The 13,336-nt window shown below is 40.1% G+C and overlaps 1 non-coding gene and 1 pseudogene across 1 annotated transcript; one reads left to right on the forward strand and one right to left on the reverse strand.

Annotated features, from left to right (window-relative positions):
* Positions 1-2,002: 2,002 nt before the first annotated feature.
* LOC118628809 lies at positions 2,003-3,415 on the forward strand (annotated as a pseudogene).
* Positions 3,416-7,592: 4,177 nt separating this feature from the next.
* Positions 7,593-7,695, reverse strand: LOC118621805. The gene has a single exon (XR_004957798.1). It is a non-coding gene; the product is annotated as a U6 spliceosomal RNA (small nuclear RNA).
* Between the last annotated feature and the right edge of the window lie 5,641 nt (positions 7,696-13,336).

Raw genomic sequence — 13,336 nt, forward strand, 5'->3', positions numbered from 1 at the left:
GTTTAGATTAATAGTGAGAAGCCCCCAAAAGCATGTGAGCATTTGTGTGAGCTTTATAAATAGCAACTCTCAGTGACACCTGCAAGACATTCTTAACAATACAGATTCAAAAAAAGCTTTGGGAAAGATAAGCTGTCTTAGAAAATGTTATCAGTTATGTGCTATAGGCACTTGACATGGAAAACCTTTATTCAAAGTATTTAATTATGTATCTTAGGGCTGTTTCTTATAACTATATGGACTAATGGTTCTCATTATAAGCATGATTGTCCTGCCCTGGCTGGTTTGGCTCAGCTGTTAGAGCATCGGCCTGAGGACCAAAGAGTTGCAGGTTCAGTTCTGGTCAAGGGTACGTACCTCCATTGTGGTTTGATCCCTGGCAGTGGTTGAATCATGTAGGAGGCAACCAATCAGTGTGTCTCTCTCATATCAATGTTTCTCTCTCTCTCTCTCTCTCTCTCTCTCTCTCTCTCTCTCTCCCTCTCCCTCTCCCCCTTCCTCCCTCCCTTTCTGTCTATCTAAAAAAAATCAATGAAAAAATATCCTTGGGTGAGGATTAAAAAAAATAAAGAATTATGGTCCTTACAATTCTCCAAATCCAATGTATTTAGAGTTCCTTAAACTTTACTTTCTAAAGTACCGGAAGTTACCCAAATCTCTTTGTGTACAAATATGTGTAATCCAATGTGTCAGCACCAGAGCCAGCAGAGAGTCTGGCACAAGGTTGATGCTCATGCACTTGTAACCCACACAGTGACTGTGAAATACACAGAGTTAAAACCCATAAGCTGTAGCAATGCTCAATGATGTTTAATTGTGGTAAACACTGGATAAAATAGAATTGGTGCTTGTATACAGTGGTGGTTTCTTTTTTTACTTTTTTACTCTCTCCAAAGAGTAAAATTCTTTTTACAGAAGCAAGAAGCACATAAATTCCTCTTATCACTCCGTCGAAGCAAAGAACATGAGGTAGATTTCAGAGACAGTTGGCCAGAGAACCTGTAGACACAGCAACAAAAGGGGGGGGGGCAGCATCCAGAGATTCCCCTAATGAGTAGAGTAATAAGTAACTAGCAGTAAGCATTTTGCAAAGCCTTTTTAACAATATAATTCATAAAGGGTCATTACTTAAAGAGAACTTTGAGGAAATGAGATATTGAGATTTCTACAAATAATAGCAAACCTGATACAATGAAAATACATCCTACTGCGGACTATCGTGAGTGGAGAAGTGTTTGCGACAATGGAAAGAGGGTGAACAGAGTGTAGACTGGTCACAGAGAAAGAAAAGTTTACATAGAAGCATTGTCTATCTTTTCTCTTGAATTTTCATCCAGCTTCTACTTAACAAGAAGGAATTGACAGGCTCAGCATCAGTACTGGAAACCAATTGATAGCAGTTAGAATCCACTACAGGTATATAATTGTATGTAGCTTTACTATCAGTCCTTCTAAACAAACCTTTTTAATTTTTAAAATTATGATAAAACTGAATAATTAAGTATTACGATAGATCCCTATAATTCATGTTATTTATTTTAATTGAATTCAGTTTATTTTTCTAAACTTGCATACATTAGTTTACTTTTTGTGCTGAAATGATTATTGGCATCTTGGTAGAAAGGAGACGCTGACCAGTGAGAATATATTCTAAGGGATATTCTGAAATCAACAATCATTTTCTTATAAAGTCTTTATCATTGATTATTGCTTAGACATTTAAAAGAAAGACGTGATGACGCACTTGGGAGTTTTCAAAAATACAGTGTTATAAGAAAATGCTGAAACTCTTAAAGTTATAAATGAAATTTTAAATTTTTTGTGATTTCTTGAACAGGAATAAATAAATTTATTTTATCTGATCATTGCGAAAGCCAGAGCCACTTGTACAGTTTACAAATATAAATTAATACCGCACAGATTGGGTAGAGCTCTTTGGATACATGGATGAATAGAAAAGTAAATAAGAGCAGCTGTTTGCAGCCTGAGCAGGTGGTGCATTATGGCCGACATGCGAGATCTGGTAGAAGGACTGGACAGGGCCGTGGCCGCCTGGAGGCAGCATCCCATGCCCCGACGTGCACTATGGGTATGGAGATTGCTCCAAAGCAGGAGCTGTTCTCTATGTAGAAGCATCTGACTCACTGCCGGCTGGTCCTGTGGTGGTGCCTGAAGGTCAAGGTCAGTGAAGAGATGGAGCACACGTGCAGGAGCGTGCAGAAATGGTCCACACAGTCTCAAGTTGGAGTGAGCTCTCTAGGCTACAGCCTCTCAGTGTCAGCAGCCAGCGGGGAGTAAGCTTTCCGATATGTTGGCTCCCAGTTCAGAGCAGGTCCAAGAAGTGATCACCTTTCTGGAGAAGAACCGAGGCAGCGAGTGGTTCAGTCCCCTGTCGGTGAATGTGGCCCAACCCTGAGCTGGGTGGCTATGGCTCCTTATCCTGGTCCTTAAGTGAAAGAAATGAATGATGCTTCCATGTTTCATACAAACGGAGTCATTGAGGAGTACAGAGATGTGGATAAGGCCTGGGTCAAAACGTACTTGAGAATGTGGACAGAGCTGCAGACTTACATGAAAGAGTTCCATACCACTGGTCTGGCCTGGAGCAACATGGGCCTGTGACGAAGTTCTCTCTCCCCCTGCACCAGGCCCACCTCCCTCACCAACGCCTACAGTTCAGGTCAGATGACTGCTTCACACTCAGCACTGTTTATGCAGATTAACCAGAGCAGATTTTGCAGATTAACTAAGCATTTTACATGCCCTAAGACATGTGTCTAAGGACATGGAGACTCACAAGAACCCTGCCCCGCAGGCTCAGAGTGGTCCAGCACGAAATGGCCCCAAACCATTCTCTTCACCTACACCAGGGGTCAGCCCATCCCCTCAACCAGCCACAAAGCAGCAACCAGCTCTACGTGAACCAGAGAGCAAGAAGCAGAGAGTAGAAAATCAGGAGACAGTTTCCAACCTGGTGATTGATGACACAGAGCTGAAACAGGTGACTTACATATACAAGTGTGTCAACACGACCTTGCACATCAAGGGCAGAATTCACTCCATTACAGCAGATAACTGTAAGAAACTCAGCCTGGTGTTTGATGACACGGTGGGCCCTATAGAGATAATCAGTTGTAGGGATGTCAAAGGTCAGGTAATGGGTAAAGTGCCAACGATTTCGATCAACAAAACAGATGGCTGCGACGCTGACCTGAGCAGGAATACCCTGGAATGTGAGACAGTCTGCTAAATCTTGAGATGAGTGTCCTCATTGCTACAGAAGGCGGTGACTGTAGTGAGTTCCACGTCTCTGAGCAGTTCAAGACCCGAGGGATTGGTTGCCACAGTGACAGAAGTTGCTGGATACGTGAAGTGCCAGTGGGTTTGTTGCCTGCTTCCTTACACGTTGGGATAAATATTTATCAAAAGAGTTCTATGCTCGATTTCCTTTACCTTTCTGCTCTTATACTGCTTCTCTTCTTTGAGAAACACAGGCACCTGCCTTCACTGGAACACACCGCGGGCCGCGATTTGGATGGGTTGCAGGTCAGTTGACCATCTGCAGGGAGGTGTAGCTTTTCCTTATCAGCTCACCCGCACTCCAGCCCGTGCTTAAGGAACTGCAGGCCGGACCGGTGCGTTCCGGCTTTCAGCCTTTGGGATTATTCTACCAGCAAAGAGCCTTTTGGGAAGAGTAAAGCAGTCCCTAGGAATTAACAGCTCAGAAAAGTTCACACAAATTAGTATTTTCCAAGCAATGAGCATAAAGGTAGCAGAAGCGGGTGTGATTCTAGCTGGTTCTTCTAAACAGACTGGTTTTTCTCTGTTGACCAGTGAGGCAAGGTTTGCCCTGGACCGAAGACTGTTGCTTGGCCATCTGGCAAAGTTGTCTCGTACAAGCATTGCTTTCTGCATTCCGTCCTGGCTCTGCCTGAGCCTGTGCTAGTCGGTTCTCCTGTACCTGCTGCTGTGGCGGTGCCCGGTACCCAGGCCAGTTTCAGGGGTCTCAGCCCTTTTCTGTCACTGGGATCCCTGCCCAGCACCTTCCTACAGATGTCTTACGTAGATAAAAAAGGAGAAACACCTCACAATTCCAAGGAACCTAGCCTTCCTTCCTCCTTCCAGTCTAGGTGCCTACGACCCATCCTCACTGTCTCCTTTGCCCCGTCGTGCTCAACAGGTTTTGGCTTCTGTCTGGGCACCTGAACGAAGGACTGAAACCTCCACGGCAGGCTGGCTGTAGGTCTTATGTAAGAGTCTTGCCCAGCGCTGCTAATGTAAACTTCAGTTTTCCCCTCTAGGACAAACACATACCAAAATATGCAACTTTGCTTTTTTTTGGGGGGGGGGGGTGTTGTCCCTTGTCTTCTACCCATTTCCTGAAGCCTGTAGAAATAAATCCTTATGTACTTAAAGTTACACAGAAAATAGAATGAAGTTAATAGAGAGAGAGAGAGAGAGAGAAAGAGAGAGAGAAGTGAATATTTCATTCATCAAATAAACTTAATACTGATATAGCATTTACCATGCTCTAGGTAGTATTTGGGATTTTGGGACACTTCAGCAAAAAACCCTGTTTGTGACACTTGAGTACAAATGTGGAAAGGTAGATAATATACAATAATAGTAAATTTATACAGTATGTTAAAAGATTTTAATGTCCCCAGAGGTGAAGTGGGAAGCCGACTATACTATTAAATAGGTGATAAAAGTAGACCTCACTGAGTAGATAAGAAGTAGGCAAAGATTTGAGCGGCTGTGGGAGTTGGTCATGCTGATATCTAGATGAAGAGAGTTCCAGCTGGGTTAGCACCTAGTCCAAGAGCCCATGGGAGGAGAATGCCTAGCAGGTTCAAGGACTCTCAAGAGAGCCAGGCTCTGTAATGGAATGTTGGGGATCGAGTTTTTCAAAGAGCCGGGGTTGAAGTTTTAGACAGATAGATTGATTGATAGATAACCAGCTATGGCTCTTCTCTCGAACTACTCTAGTGTATTTTTTCCCTTTTGGATTCATGGTAAGACTATAAAAGACAGCTTACTAGGCAGATTAATGATTTAATTAGCTTAGTATAACCGAGGAATAATCTTTCAAATATTTTAAAATGCCACATTCCACACATTAGGTGCTCTGCCTGTCTGGTCTGTTTAAATTCTCAGTTGGACGGATGATTACCACCATGAAAGAATTCTAAAGGGATACACATTTCATCGACAATATTTAGGGTCACTTGTTTTCAGAAACTGGGTCTTTAATTTTAAGAAATAGATCAACAACGAGAGGTTGCCAGAAATAATATGACATAAAGTCTAAGTAGAAGTTCTGCATTGTTGATTAGTTTTATATCTGAAATAGATACACACCTTTGTCACGAAGGATCTCCGAGCTATGAACATAAGAAAAACTGGAAATACTCCAGTTTTAAGGCAAACTCCATTTTTTTTTTTTTGATATTTTGTTCAGATAGAGTGGGAGAGAGAGAGTGAAAAAAAAACATCGATGGGAAAGGGACACATCAAGTGGTTGCCACCCTCACAACCCAACCAGGGCCGGGGACAAACTGCAACTGAGGTACATGCCCTTAGGGGGAACCGAACCCAGGTCTCTCTGGACCGCAGGTCGACACTCTAACCACTGAACCAAACCTGCCAGGGCAAACACCATTGTTTTGAAGCTCATAAAATATGAGGACCCAAGTCCCCCAAACTGGCCAGAACAAACTCCATTGTTTTGAAGCTCATAAGATATGAGGACCCCTGGAGCAGAAGGAATTGAACTTACTCAGCACACGGAGAGGAGAATGCTCGAGAGCTGGAGGCGTGGACAGCGATGCTGGTTTAATACTTTATTCACCTGGAGCAATGATAACCACAGACGAATTCTCTGATAGGCTATTGGTGCCCACCTACTTACATTACTTTTCTTTTAATCTTCGTATGCCCTGGGAAATACTTCAATTGAATTTTACATTTTTCCCCAAGAAACCAGAAACTCTGAAATCTAATCTTATTTACTTTAACTTTTTTCCCTACAGTTATTTTCAAATCCTAAATGAATTTAAAAGCAAGACTTTAACTTACATTTACTTCTTCAGTATATAAAAATGACATGGTTTAGGTAACATGAATGTAGTTCTGGAATTAGGCTGTCTCATCTAATGGGTTACTCAATCATTCATTTATTAGATACATATTTACTAATTCATATTAGACATCCATTTCAATACACATAAATAATAGTTACTATTGGAGGTAGTAAGTGTAGCAGCTGCAAAAGTTCTGTAATCAGATACTTTGGGTTCAATACTCACCTCTACCCCCTTCTAGCTGTGTCTCCTTAAGCAAGTTAATTAACCTCTCTTTGCCTCAATTATTGTGACAAAAATGAGAATCAATAACCATACCTGCAACACTGTGTAATTGTGAGGAATAAAAAAGTAAGCCATGTAAAAGGCTTAGCATAGTACCAGTCATCTGATAGCAATTTAACAAATGTACACTATTTTTATTATATGGATATGTGTACATTTAAAAGTATACTGTGGTATAGTTACTTAGGAAATGCAGTATGATTTTTTTTCATTTTTATTTTTTTAATCCTCACCCAAGGATATTTTGCTATTTATCTTCAAATAGAGTGGGAGGGAGGGAGAGAGAGAAAGAAAGAAACGTTGATGTGAGAGGAACACATTGACTGGTTGCCTCCCGCATGACCCCTACCAGAGCCTGGGACGAACCTCAACCAAGACACATGCCCTTGACCAGAATCAAACCCACAACTCATTGGTCCATGGGCCGATGCTCTACCTGCTGAGCCAAACCAGCCAGGGCTGATTTTTTCATTTTTAAAGTGCAAGAACTTTAGCAGTGAAAAATGGTGAAGTCTCTGAAATAATGACTTATCTCGGTTTTTGAAAAGGAAGAACATTTCAAAGCTCCCAGTGAACTGATTATAGATATTATGGTATAGAGTTTCAAAGACAATTAGAATAATTAAATATGTAAACAAAGTTTGATAATACTGTCATTTGGCTGGGGTTTTTTGTTTGTTTGTTTGTTTGTTTCGTCCTTGGGTAGATTTTAGCCTAGACCCCGATGAACTCCAAAATTTTCAAACGAGTGAACTACAGATGTCTCTGTGACATTGTTTCAACATACTATAAGAAGAAAAATATATATTTTCCAATATAATGACTAAAAAGAGATAAAAGATTTACAAAATATTTAAACTATGTTTATTAACTTTAAAGGAAAATGGGAAATTATATGTAAGAATGAATTCTTACAGTTTTTCAGTAGGTTTAGCAGCTGTGGAGGTTCTGAATTTCTAAGTATGTTCTCTAAACCTATGTTTAGTCACAAATCTAATACTAAACAAGGCTGAGGTTAGAAATCCATACATACAGCTAAAAAATTTTTTTATCAGCAATGTAACCAAAACTTGACACTGAAATTAAAGTGTGTGCTGCAAGCTGATAGATGAAAAAGCAGATATCCAAGTTAAGAAAACCAAATTTAGGAACCAAATAAGGTTGACCGTAGGTGTATCAAACTGCGTTTAAACTCATTGGAGTTTCCATCTTTTTTTCTTTTTTTTAAATATGGAACACTTCACAAATTTGCATGTCATTCTTGCACGGGGGCCCTGCTAATCTTCCCTGTATTGTTCATTGGAGTTTCTTAACTTCTGGAGTAGTTTCATCAGTCTCACTGAGAAGCCATACAAGGTAGAAAGAACCAGTCAGAGAACCAGTCTTCCTGTTTTAAAATTAAAACATACCACAGATAATAGATTTTAAAGCTCTACAGAGATTATCCAGTACAACTCTCTATAACTCCCCCCCCCACACACACACACACATACACACCATTTTCTTGATAGGTAAACCAAAACCCAGAGTTGAACATTGTCTTCATCCTCCACGAGTGTGCTTTTCTCCCTCAGATGATGCCCCTGTTTAAGAAGAAATGCAGTGGTAAGAAGCAGGGAGGCCAGAACTGTTTTACACTCTTATTATTCTTTTGGGTCATATACTAGAGCTGCCAAATAATCTTACAATAGCAGAACTGAGGTGGCACATCTTCATGTGTCTAAAAAAATAGGTTAAAAACATAGAGCAGAACAGTTAAAAGATCATTTTCATTTCAGCTCCATGTGGGAAGAACTATTTGGTTTTAGTATGTAATAAGATTATTGTCAGATTTGAATTAATCCAGGTAAAACATTTAGTGATATCCTTGACACACAGAGAACAGCCACCAAATACAAATTAATTTTATAATTGTAGTTGAATAATATCAACAAAAGCAGCAACATCTTAAGCTACTCTTAAAAATTAGTGTGTACTGCGCCCGGCTGGTGTGGCTCAGTGGTTGAGTGTTGAACCATGCACCAAGAGGTTGCTGGTGTGATTCCTGGTCAGGGCACATGCCCAGGTTGTGGGCCCAGCCCCCAGTGGGGGGCATGAGGAGGTGGCCAATCAATGTTCTCTCTCATAGATGTTTCTATCTCTCTCTCTTTCTCTCCCTTCCTCTCTCTCTAAAATCAATAAAAAATATATATTTTTTAAATTTAGTGTGTATTGAGGTTAACTATGAACTAGGCACTGAGCTGTGTTTTATATAGATTCTCATATTTATTTCTATGGATTATCTCAATTCTACAGCTAAGAAACCTGGGGCATAAAATGGTTAAGGAATACTGCAAAAGTTACACAGGTTCTAAGACAGTGATTTGTAGCAGAACTACTAAAACAGTTTGCTAAAAGAAAGGTAGGCTTGGATTGCAGACCCACTGATGTGAGTTCGAGCCCTGAATCTGCCACTTGGAAGTCAGGCTCCCTGCTGCAAGCCCACTAGTCTGTCAAATTGAGAGGTTGAACTACAAGTTATTTAAAGTTCCTTCTAGTTTTTTCTTGTGCCTCCATAACTACAGCAAAATGTGGACAGTCCCACAGTTATTTGAAGACTTTTAAAAATTAATTTTTGGCCCTGGCCAGTTTGGCTCAGCGGTTGGAGCATTGGCCTGCGGTGCAGAGAGACCCAGGTTCGGTTCCCACTAAGGGCATGTGCCTCAGTTGCAGTTTGTCCCCGGCCCTGGTTGGTTGTGAGGGTGGCAGCCACTCGATGTGTCCCTTCACATCGATGTTTCTCTCTCTCTCTCTCTTCCTCTCTCTCCCTCCCACTCGATCTGAACAACAACAACAAAAAAAAATGGAAAAATGTCCTCGGGTGAGGATAAAAAAAAATAATAATAATTTTTGGTTTTATGCAGTTAAATCATGACTATTTTCTACATTTAAAAAAAAAAAAAAGTATCACAATGACATCTCTACCGTACTTGAAATGAAATACCTAGTCCATGTATTCATTCTATAGTTTTCCATATTGGGCAAATAAATCCACCAAGTCTAGGGCCACCAGAGACTATATCTCTGACTTTTTGTTCACAAGGAGGCAAGGGAAATCGTTATGACATGATAGCTATTTGGTAGGAGATTGTAATCAATATGGAAGAGAAGATCTCCCCGCTCTGTGTACTTTAGACAGATGATCTCGTGCCCTGGCCTTCTTACTGGAGGTGTTCACACAGATGCTTGGATGCTGTACTGCAAGAGAGTTATGGTAGGAAATTCAATTTTTTCCAGTTAATAGCTTTTCCCCCTCATGCCTTACTAAACTATTTTAATTTAGCACACTGCAGAACATTTGCTTTGGTGTAATTTTTTTTTATATCTACAATTTACAGCATTTTTGTTTGGTCTCATGTGCTTAATTTCAGTCCACACAAACCATTTATACTCTCTGGTGAGAAAATATGTATAGTAAGAGAAATACATTTTCCTCAGCCATATCCCCCAGTGTAATTTTAAACACGATTTTCTCAGGACTCGCTAGATAAATACTGTAGTCTTAAATATTTTAGAATAATGAAGTGGTTTTTCATATCAGTTAAAATTTTGTAAATCTTGCATTGATTTTAACAGTCAACAAGTACATATACATACTTATATATGCATAAATAAGGTTACTGTTCCTGTCTACTTCAAGTCTTGCTTAGAGTCACATTGTCTCAATGAATGGAATTAAAACAATCACTTTCTTCTGAATCTTTTCAGTACATGTTTTAGTGGCTATTAGACAAAGATAAAAATGCCAATTATTTTTGTTTTCCATTAAAAAAATGTGAAAATTCTGTGGTATTTATGTAAGTGAACACAAAGAAGGGGTTGGGTTTCTTTGAGATTAATATGACTTTTGAAAATATTCCTTGTCTTAACTGTTATTGCTTAATTAGGGTAATGTTATGATCTGATCTTTCTGTACCGCAGGCCGACGCTCTAACCACTGAGCCAAACCGGCCAGGGCTGATCTGATCTTTCAAAGCAAGTTAACCAAGTTACTATCAGTAAGAGTCATCAAAAATACTAATTGCTGTTGTTTTCCTGATAGAAACTGGAAGTCACAGTTGGTAATTCCCCCTAACAATTTTCTTCACTCGCACCAGCTGACCTTCCAACCAGAAAGCTTAGTCTGACTCTAGTACTCAGAGTGATTTTTTGCTATCAGTTAGGGATACACATCTCCCAGGTCATACCTCAATAATTCTTAGTGAGCCTCATTATACACAGGATCATTTGACTTCTCCATTGAGACATGCTCTTGCCCGAGGCCCTGTTAGCATATAGAGAATCCTCTTCCATTATTATTCTTTGCTCACATGGCTCCCAAATCCCTGTCGTCAGATTCACTGACTCAGTTCTTCAACTTCACGATTGGTTTTTCAATGATTTGGTGCCCAAATTATGCCCAAGCTTTTTATGTAGTTTATACAATACATTAGCTCTACCCTGACAAGCTTACCTTCCAGCCCCTATTTCATCCAAGGGGGTATGCTTTATTCTCAAAATGCTGACATCCAGCACTTCTTGATTGCTGTTGTCATGAAGAAACATCCTGACTCATGCATAAGTTCCATATTATAATTCATATGTGTCCATAAGTATAAAACACATGAAATATTTTCACTGCTATAAATTTAAAGAGCCCTGTCCAAGGATGAGTGAATGAACTTGGCAGCCAGGCTCTTAAAATATTGGTTTAAGGTTTACTTTGGTACTTACTAGCTCTGGTACTCGGATCACATACTTTAACTTTTGTACAGTTTAATTTTATCCTTTGGAAAGATAAGTTTAAAATACTTACTTTGCCCTGGCCGGTTTGGTTAGAGTGTCAGCCCGTAGATCAGAGAGACCCTGGCTCGGTTCCCACTAAGGACACGAAGCTCAGTTGCAGTTTGTCCTCAGCCCCGGTTGGGGTCATGTGGGGTCAATGTGTCTCTCTCACATTGATGTTTCTCTTTCTCTTCCTCCCTCCCTCCCTCCTGCTCTTTCTTAAGATAAATGCAAAAATGTCCTTGGGTGAGGATAAAAACAAAAACAACAAAACAAAACAAAAAGAATAAATAAAAAAATAAAACACCAATCAGAAAGAATATATGTACCCACATGTTCATAGCAGCACTATTTACAATAGCTAAGATCTGAAAACAGCCCAAGTGTCCATCAGTAGACGAATGGATCAAAAAGCAGTGGTACATATATACAACGGAGTACTATGCAGCTGTAAGAAAGACAGATCTCTTATCCTTTGAGATGACATGGAGGGAACTGGAAAGTATTATCCTAAGTGAAATAATCCAAGCAGAAAAAAGACAAATACTACATTATCTCACTTATACATGGAATATAATGAATATAACAGTCTGAGGAATAGGGTAGACCCAGAAACACGGAAGTAGGGTGTAGACTGACAACCCTCAGAAGAGGGGTGATGGGGGGTGAGAAGAGATAAACCATAGAACTTATATGCATGTATGCATAACCAATGGACATGGACAACAAAGTCAGGGGCAGGGCGGGGGGATGGAGAAGGGGGGATGTCATTGGGGTAAAAAAGGAGAAACATCTGTAACAATAAAATTTTAAAAAAAATGACAACAGCCAAATAAATAAATAAATAAATGTACTGAGTTATATTTATGGCTCAGAAGATGAAAAAATAAAAAAATAAAAATAAATAAAAAAAATAAAATGAAATACTTACCTTTACTTCTGCTCCTATTCCTGAAGGACTAGTGTCCATAAGACTTCCTCTGCTGTAATAATTAGAAAACTGGACAAAACATATAAAACAATTATCACACATTAAAAAACACACAAGGAAGTCTTTGCGAAAAGAGAAAGAGAGCCATACAATACCTGGATATCTGCCTCAAGACTGTTTTTGGATCATGGTGCATGGAGGGACAGTACAAACAGAACATCAGGGTCTTTCTGTTTTGTAGTTGAGAAGGCAAAGATCTGAGTTCAGATAGACCAAGAAGGTAGAATTTGGGGGGGTAGATTACTAGAAATACACAGAAAAAGAGCTCTAGAAATCTGTATAGGTGTTCCCCTGAGGATTTTGCTTGAATAGTCATCATCCCAGAAGAGAGAGAAAAAACCCTTTCTTGTGCCTCAAGCCCTTTTTACAATAGGCTTGCTAAGAAAGAGTTGAAATCTCCTTCCCTTTAAATAAAGCATCATGCTCACTGGGAACTGTTAGTGGAGTAAGCAGTTATGATAACAGAAGAGGAAGGAAGTCCTTTGACAGGAAATAATATCCTGAAAGTTTCCTAGATAATGACCAGTGCTGCCAAGGATGCTGCTGCTTTTTTTTTTTTTTTTTATCCTCACCCGAGGATATTTTTCCATTTTTTGTACAGATAGAGTGGGAGGGAGAGAGAGGAAGAGAGAGAGAGAGAGAAACATCGACGTGAAGGGACACATTGAGTGGCTGCCACCCGCACGACCAACCAGGGCAGGGGACAAACTGCAACTGAAGTACGTGCCCTTAGCGGGAACCGAACCCGGGTCTCTCTGGACCGCAGGCCGACGCTCTAACCGCTGAGCGGATGCTCAAACTGGCCAGGGCGGATGCTGCTGCTTTTATCCACCTTCCTTTCTGGGCCCCGATGGGCCAGACCCAGTGCAGGAGAGAAGTGCTTACTATCGTAGACTGTCCTGTGCACACTGCTCCAATTTTAAACAGCAGCTTTTAGACTGTGGTTTCACCAAGGGACAAGCAATCATTACTAAAACAACTGATTTATATTGTGCTTTTACTTATGGGCTTAAGATTTAGCAAGAAATGCATTGGTACCGCCTTGGAAGACGTATGCAGGTGTAGATATCGGCGTATGTGTGAGGCACTCATCTATATTCATTTCTTCTTTGTTGAATTACTTTCTTTTACTTCAAAATGTTTGCACTGGTCATAATTATCAGTTAACTTCTTT

The sequence above is a fragment of the Molossus molossus genome, unplaced genomic scaffold, assembly GCF_014108415.1.
Source record: "Molossus molossus isolate mMolMol1 unplaced genomic scaffold, mMolMol1.p scaffold_m16_p_1, whole genome shotgun sequence".
Lineage (NCBI taxonomy): Eukaryota > Metazoa > Chordata > Mammalia > Chiroptera > Molossidae > Molossus > Molossus molossus.